The sequence below is a fragment of the Hydra vulgaris genome, chromosome 11 (genome assembly GCF_038396675.1).
Source record: "Hydra vulgaris chromosome 11, alternate assembly HydraT2T_AEP".
Lineage (NCBI taxonomy): Eukaryota > Metazoa > Cnidaria > Hydrozoa > Anthoathecata > Hydridae > Hydra > Hydra vulgaris.
The window spans coordinates 42,521,030-42,530,252 of NC_088930.1; the positions used below are offsets into that span (position 1 = coordinate 42,521,030).

A 9,223-nucleotide genomic window follows, 5' to 3' on the forward strand; every position below is an offset into this window, starting at 1 on the left:
TCTACAAATACTATAATAGGCACTACTCTAAAGAGCTAGCATCTCTTGTGCCATCTACTAAAATTCATTCTCGTGTTACTCGTCATTCAATTAAGTCTCATTCTTTTTCTGTGACTGTTCCTAAGTGCTCCAAAAACGCTTATTCGTCTAGTTTTTTTCATCGAACATCAGTTCTTTGGAAATTGATTCCTTCATCTTGCTTTCCTGATTCATATAATTTGCAATCCTTTAATTCGTCCGTCAATCGTTATCTTGCTCTACAATCTTTATCTTTTCTCTTCCAGTAACTTCCAACTTTAATTAGTGGTTGCTTGCAGCCTTGTTGGAAGCGAAGTTGTTTAAAAAAAAAAAAAAAAAAAGAAAGGTTTAGTATCATCAGCGAGTAGCTTGCCTTCATTTTTGATTCATTCATGATTGATAAATTTAACTGTATTAGTTTGTTTAAAGAACCGTGTTCGTAAATCATTTTTCAGAGAAATAAGAAGTTCAAACCTCCAGCGTTGAATAATGACTTTATTTTTATTGTTATTGATAGAAGATTTAATTTGCAATGACTTTGGGATGAGTTTGTGTTTGACGCATTTTTGTAGACGTATTGATTATTTGACTTTACTATATTTTTCTTCCTTTTTTTGTAATGTTGTTACTTTTTTATATATTTCTGCTCTGTATTTAGCTGTAAAATATTTTTTGAATGTAGACATGCATGAGAGTATGTAAATTATTATTTTATAAACATCAATAAATACAAATTTCTCTCAATACTAAATTTATTTTTTTAAATGAAAACAAAGTTTTCACTTTTTACGACTCAAAGTTACGCAATGAAAATCAAATTCCAACTATCAAAATTAAATAAAAAAGGTCGGTTCACAAAAGATGAATTCCAGCAAATTTATACCAGTGACCCGATAACATCTCGTATGTATGTAGAATGACAATTGTATATTAAAACTCTATTTGAAACTTGAGCAAAAGAATTGAAGTTTATATGTTTGTCTACTCAACAGTAATTTTTTGTGCAGCTTCAAATAAACACTGACATAACAAGGAAGAAAAAGTATTGATGTCAAAAAAGTTGACCAAATAGCAGTGGATAATGTCATCAAAAAAACGCAAATGGTTGTAGCACTGTCTTGTATTGTAATAATTGAAAAAAAAATGATTTGAGCCAAACTAAGTTGTAAATATTATTGGAAAAAGAGTAATGAAGAAAAGACAATAAAAATATTAGAGTTATTTGTCTTATTATGTGTTTTTGCTCAACCTAAAATAACTTTAGTTATGTTGTAGACTTGATAGATTATTATCCATCACGGGAACAACCTAACTATAGTTAAAAGTGAAATTATTAAATTAAATGTTTATTAAAAGTTATATTTATTAAAACTTTACTATAGTTAATAGTAAAACGTTATATTTGTTGTAATAAATTATCAGAGATATCCTCAAATATTAAAAAAAAAACACGTTATTGATTATTCCAAAAAATTATTACGTATTAAACATTTTTTTTTCATTTTTCATTATTATTCATTTTCATTGTTCTTCAAAAGTATTTAATGTAAAATAATGTTATATGATAAATTAATATAAAATTATCAAAGTTTGTTCTTTTATTTAACATTATTTACTTTCAATTGTTGTTAGAGGTAAATTTTTAATTTTTTTCACTAACTATAGAATACAATATTTTTGTTCAATTCAACAGCAATCAAGCTAGCAAGCAAACATGTATTAACAGCTATCTATCAAACATATACTTTGTATCATAAACTCTTGTAATCGTACATTCAACGCAAATTTGCATAAGTGCAATTTTTCTTTTTTCTACCTCTTTACCCTTAGGTCTCCATCAAGTTGTGGTATGTTAAGAGTTATTCCATTAGGTAATCAATCTAAATTGTAAATATAAAGTTTATGTAAATATTATATAAAAATTATAATATAAAATAATGTATATAAAATTTAAATATAACATATTATATAAAATTTATATAAATATAAATTATTTTAAAAATTCGTGGTAATAATGGCAAAAGAACCTTTTATTCAAAATTAATTCAAATTTTAGTTGTATGAAAAAGTCAATTTTTAATTTACGCAATAGAAAATATAAAAGTATTGCCAAAAAATTGCTTTAATTCCACTTGTTCAGCAATTAAAGTTGAATGATCAGATTAATTAGCTTTTTCAGGAATGGTAGGTTCTGTAGACAAGGCGCCAAGATTTTTGAATTCAGAAACTTCTTTAATGATACAATGATCGACTTTTTGAGAGTTACTGTTTATTAACTATCTAAAAGGCCGCGATAATGCCAAAATATTTGCAAGTTTAAAGCAAACTTTGTTCCACCAAAACGGAAGGTTACTATTCCCACCAAATATACGTTCTCTAAACCCATTTATAATAAGTTTTGTTTCATAGTTGATAAAGGTGTCTTTATATCTATTTTTCTCAATAAAGTTTGACTCATGTTTTGAAAACTCTCTAGATACTTGTTGATCGCGAAAAGTAAATTTCTGTGTTAAATTTATGTGCCTTGAACTCTGGGAACTTGACTTCGATCGGATACATTTTGCCAAGACCTAAAGCTAAAATTTAATGAGTCAACGTGTGAAATACCCATATCCAGTTTATGGTCATGCCGAAAGTTACCACTTGCATCTATATAAACAACTAACGGCCCAACTTTACAATAGCAGCATAAAACATACGTACGGATAAGAGGTTTTTCTTCATATAGCCTATCTAAGTAACAATCATTTTCATCGCCATCGTATGTGCATCAAGATACTGTTTCTCTTGACGATATTGCGCTTCTTTCAAAATGTACAAGTAAAAAATTGGTACTAAAATATAAGTAAAGATATCGATGGAATAAAATAACGATGGTCCATAAATATGAAGATTGAACACAGATATAACAACTTTTAAGAAAATTAGTATCACCATAAAAATTTAAAAAAAAATATGTTTATATTTAGAGATATATCAAATTGTAGTCTTGGTTATTTAAAATACTTTTGTTTTAAAGTTACCTTATTTTCAAAGTCTATTTATTATAAATATTATAGATAAGTATGTATACTATAAAAAATATAAAAAAATAAAACGTATAAAATATAACAAACAAAAATGTTAAACTTACTAGAATACAACCATAATGAAAGTATTCTACAATACTTGGAATTGGGTTTAAAGCGCCAAACAATAAAGGAGCCTAAAAGTGGAAGAAGAGCAGTCAATGTAATAAATAAACGCCTGATCCAATCTTGTTTGTCTAAATTAAGCAAAATTTTTTGGTATCTTTTCAATGGTAGTAGTTGTAGTAGTGGTAGTAGTAGTAGTAGACTTTGTAGTTGTTAGAACTGTGCATTTTTTGTTACTTTTCCAAATATACTCTGCTGAACTATTTTTTTTACACAAAATATCGTAAACTTCATTGCTATCAGATAAACAAAAATTGGGCTTAACCGATCCAGCTTCAATAATTACACCTTTATCGATTTGACACCCAGAACTCTTTTGACTGCAACCATCGTAGTTATTTTTGAAAAGACAAATACATGTAGTTCTATTTATTTGATTAGAACTGCATGTGCCATTGTTAATACATCTATCTTTACTACACAGTTTATTTAAACCCCGATACTGAAAAATTGCTTCAGTTTGTTGCTCAAAAATTAATTTAAGACCATTATATTTGTTCCATACGTTTGTTATAAACTCTGTTTTTAACGCCTGATCATGTACGTTCAAACTAACCAAATTTGACGGATAATTCGTTCCAATATTCAAATGCGAGTCAAAATAATAAAGATACCACTTTTCTATTAAAAGAATATGCATTTTCAAGAATATGTGTTGTCTATTAAAAGAATATGTGTTGTCTATTAAAAGAATATGTGTTGTCTATTAAAGAAATATGTGTTTTCAAGAGGTAAAAGAAATCACTAATTGGATCATTATAATCTGGTAAATTATAGTTGAAGATTAAGTCTCGAAATTGACAGTCAGTAAAACTCCTGCACTCTATTTGTAAATTTTCTGTTAAAAAAATTTGTTTTTTATTCCATTAAAACTAGTCTTTCAACGCATCTCCGAAAATGTCTTTCTTTTTTTGCATTTTTTACCCAGATGTTTGGTTCAACCATTTTTTTAATATCTGCATAGGCACCTAATCCTAAATAAAAATTAAATCCTGGTAACGGTTGACTAAAGAAAAAATGCTCCTATAATTTTTGAATATTGAAAATGGATGCTGCCTCTTTCACTGACATAAAGTGGAAAATTTTCTACCACTTTATCTGTTTTGATAAAAACGCCATTGATAACTTCTTTATAAAATAACACACCTTCATTACTTGGTAGTTTAAAAAATATCTTTGTGGACAAAGTAGAAAAAATATCAATGCTTAAGGATTTTTCACTTAAAATCGACTCTGTAAAAATGAACTACGTTGCGAACTTTACAATTTTTATTTTTATTAGAAAGTCTTTTCTCCAATGCTACAAAAAGTATTTGTTTCAGTTTCGGTTTAATGTGCTTTTTAAACAATATTAGTTACTTGTGCAATCTTTGCAATAAGTTTTCTTTATTTAAATTGTAAAGTAAACATTATGAAACCATTATGTGAAGTTATGAAACTATAAGGGGATTACTTCATTTTTTTTTTTAATGTTTTAACATTAAATGTCAAACTATATTATTACATTATTTAAAGTTTTTTTTTTTAACTATTAAGCTACGACCATTTTACAACCAACACAGACATTTTTTTATGTTTTGATAAATCCAGAGAAAAATCTCTTACATCATAATCAAACAAAAATTATATATATATATTTTGATTTGCTTAAGATTAAGAAGATTGGTAATATAATAGAGTAGTTGCTTAGACCCAAAAAAATACGGATTTTTGTAAGTCTATTCCACAGCGACCATTTCTACACTTTTTCCTTATTTCCTTCAATATTCTTTAGTAAAATAATTTTTGTTTTAAAAGCAAAAATTATTTTACTAAAAAATGCGCACCTTTTCCGCATTTAAGACCTCCCCTAAAATCGATTATATAGTGGTAAAAATAAACAAACGTGGCCTATATTGTGTACTGTAAACCAACATGGTCCATATGCAATTGCTTTATGGTATGGTGAAGGATAAACCTACAGTTCTTAAAGAAAACCTCAAAAAATTTGTTGTAGAACTAAAATTCTTTTTTCTAAATAGGTATGTAGGCTGCTGTAAAAGATGTGAAGAATATAAAGAAATTTGGGAACATAAAGAAACTTGACGAAAGAAGATGATTGATGTTCGATGGTGAATATCATAAATGCATAAGATTATTAAGACTATTATCTTTATTACATAACGATAAAAAATTTGAAGAAAAATGTTATTCAAAGCACCAGATTGGTAAATCACCATTATTTGAACTTAAAATTCCGATGGTGACTGGATTTGTTCTTGCCTATATGCATTTAGTTTTTCTAGACGTTACAAAAAACTTTTAAAGAATTCTTTAAATAATATAGATTCTTCTGTACCGTGTAAAATTTTTTCAGAATTGCTTGAAATATGAAAATGCACACCAACAGACTTTCAAGGTTGGCCTTGAATTGTAATTATGAAAGGCAAAATATTGCACCATGAGTATAAACTTTTATTGGCTTTATCAGTTGCTATGCACATTCTTTTATCTGAGACAATGGATGAAGATATTTAATGATTTATTATTGTAAGGGTTTGTTAAAATGGTTTTCTACAGAATTAATTGTTTTTTATGGACCATTTTTTGCATCATATAATTTGCACAATATAATTTAGCTGATTGTGTAATAAATCAGTATCGTTAAATACCATGAAAAAATAAAATAAAAAATTCATAGTGGTACATATACAGTCACTCAAGATGAAAATAGTAAAGTCATACATGGTTAAATAAATATAAATTTCAACTAATTAATGTATCAGACAACCAAAAAAGTTCGTGCGGTTTTGCAGATCCATAAATGAATACACATAAAAACAGTTTTAATAAAGTTTATTCTGAAAAATAGTCTCCTTCAGCAAGAATAACTTTCTCCCATCGTGAAACAAGCTGGTATATTCCATTTTTATAAATGTCTTGAGTTTGGTAGCTAAAAAATTGAATTAACTCATTTTCAAGATCTTCTCTTTTTCGAAACTGTCGATTCCTGATTCGATATGATTATCCAGGGCCAAAACAGGTGATAGTCGCTTGGCGCAAGGTCTGGTGAATACGGAGGGTGAGGTAGAATCTGTCATTGTAAACGTGCTAGAGTTTCCTGTGTGGTTTTTGCGGTGTGCGGTCTGGCGTTGCCCTGGTGGAATACAACACCTTTTCTGTTTGCCAAAGCTGCTTGTTTTTGGTGAAGAGCAACCGAAACTCTGTCCAATTGGGCTGAGTATATCTCAGCAGTAATGGTTTGTCCGCTTGGTAGCGACTCAAAGTGAACGATATCTGCTGTAGCCCACCATACACACAGTAAACCCTTTTGTTGGTGAATGCTTGGTTTAGGAGTCATCGGTACTGGATTATTACTGGCTAGCCAATGATATGTTCGTTTTTTGTTGCAGTACATAATCCATTTTCGTTGCACGTCAACATCCGGTCAAAAAATGGCACTAAATTGTGGCGGGAAAGCAATGAAGAACAAATGGTTAAGCGCTGTAGCTTATTTGTTTCACTCAACTCATAAGGTACCCATTTGCTCAACTTTCAATGTTTTCCAAGTTGGTGCAAATGTAAACGAATAGTTTCATCACTTACATTAAATCTTAAGGCAAGGTTCTGACAGGTTTGACTGGAGTCCTGTTCGATTGCCAGCTTGATATCCTCGTTGTTTACGATGGATGGTCTTCCAGATCTTGGTTCATCTTCAAGGTTTTCAATTCCAGAAGAAAATCTTTTAAACCACTTTTGACCCGTCCGTTCTGCTATGGTACCTTCCCCAAAAGCAGCGCAAATCTTACGACAACTTCTGCAGCTTTGGTTCCAAGTTTGAACTCATAAAGTAAACAGGCGCGAATTATCGCAAGTGACACAACCATACTCCACTTAAGACTTTTAAATTTAAAACGCGCTAATAAAACTTATGAAACACACTGATTGATTCTCCTTAAAACAAGCTTTAATTTATATGCAAAATCATCCCCCCACCACAACCAGTTTTCTTAATACATTTCTTAGAAATAGACAATTAAGATAAACCGCACAAACTTTTTTGGTTGCCTGATATTTTTAAGTAAATACATTGTTTACTTAAAAGATATTTTTAATGAATATTCTATTAGTAGAATTTGATAATACAACTTTTGTAACTTAAAAATGCTTAATTTTTATTATTCCGAAAAAATTTAATGAAAATTTATAAAATACATAGATAAAGAGTTGTCTGAAATTAGGCAAAAGCAAAGAGATTCTATGGAAAAGTTTTCAGTATTGCAATATACAAGGGCAAATATAATCGAAAAATTTGTCTTGATTACTATTGACAAAGTTGAGGATTTGAGAATGTTGGAAAGTAAATTACAATTCAAGGCCAACCTTGAAAGTCTGTTGGTGTGCATTTTCAAAATCATGTAATAAACAGCGCTAAAGGCAAAAAATCAAATAAAACAAATAAAAAAAATTGTATATATGGCAAAGTAATTTGTCTTGGCTTTTAGTGAATGATTAAAAGCAGTGATTTTTAATAATGAAATTACCTATTTATCATTTTTAACAATAGATACCAACGTGAAGGTAAGCCAAATGTCTATCAACTCAAACGATAACAAAAAAACAACATCACAACAACAACACACAACAATAGCGCACACCATAAGTTAATAAAATATGCATATAACATAACTTAAGTAACATAACATTCATATATAACAGGACATAAGTAATAACATTACGCAAAATGTTATTAAAAAGCATTATTATGTATTTTTTAAACAATTAATAATAAAGGCTTGAAACCACCTAGACCTAAAGCAGTAACAGTTTGACACTAAACACTGCCGTGTAACCCTCTGCTATAAGTACATCACTTGGCTGGCAAGGTTGACAAATCTTGCTCTACATGTTTACCAAGTCACAGTACTTTGAAAACATGGAAACAGCATAATACAAACATATGCACCAACTATGTTATATATATTATATATATATATATATATATATATATATATATATATATATATATATATATATATATATATATATATATATATATATATATATATATTTATATATATATAAATATATTTATATATAACAATATATATATATATATATATATATATATATATATATATATATATATATATATATATGTATATATATATTTATATATATTAAAACTGACATAAACATATTTCAACACATTTATAAAACAATTATATGACACATATTAACACATACACAAACAATGAAAAAATACTTTACATTATTACAAAAACACATTGATAAAACAACTATAAATCACATATTACCACAAACACATACTTACAAAAAAGCATATATGCAAACAGTAAATTGGAAGATAAATTATATATTTGCAGCTGGTATGTAACGTTACCCATGTTTTAATTTATTCATCTTTGTTTGTAATTTACAATATTTAACCAATTATTTGAAAGTGAAAAGCGATAAATGCAGGAATTCACATTAGAGATTTGTGATAAGTTTAAACTTTTTTTATTTCTAAAAAAAAAAAATCTTAAATTAAGATTCAAAAAAAATTTTTGTTATAAATATCTTTAACCTCTTAAGACACCTTCACAGTTATCTTATGTTATCTTATTTGCATTTGGTAACTTTTAAGATACTATGCTTGCTATTCTGATTGTATTATTAAATGATTTATCAAATATTTAAGGCATTCCCTGTCTACCATAATATTTAAAACATCAAGATTACTTTTGTTGTTTACTTAATTATTACTAGCAGATAGCAACCCGTAATACGGGTTAAGGTCGGTCTCTTACATAATTATTTATAGTTTATTTTATTTTCATTCATTTTTTCCATAATTTAAAGTTGCAAAACCTTTACTAATACCCTTTTAGAAAAACGCCTTCAAATTGAAAAAATTTCTGTAAAACCATCTGTAAAATTAATATAAAAATTATGAGGAGGTAAAATAATTTACCAATTATTTAACATTATTTGAGTAATTTACAACTGACATAGGTCATATCAGTGTA

General features: G+C 27.9%; 1 long non-coding RNA gene across 1 annotated transcript; it reads right to left on the bottom strand.

Annotated features, from left to right (window-relative positions):
- Nucleotides 1–1,481: 1,481 nt before the first annotated feature.
- Nucleotides 1,482–4,581, bottom strand: LOC136087268 (uncharacterized). The gene is made up of 3 exons (XR_010641675.1): nt 3,152–4,581; nt 2,046–2,852; nt 1,482–1,898 (listed from the first exon to the last, which is right to left on the bottom strand). It is a non-coding gene; the product is annotated as an uncharacterized LOC136087268 (long non-coding RNA).
- Between the last annotated feature and the right edge of the window lie 4,642 nt (nt 4,582–9,223).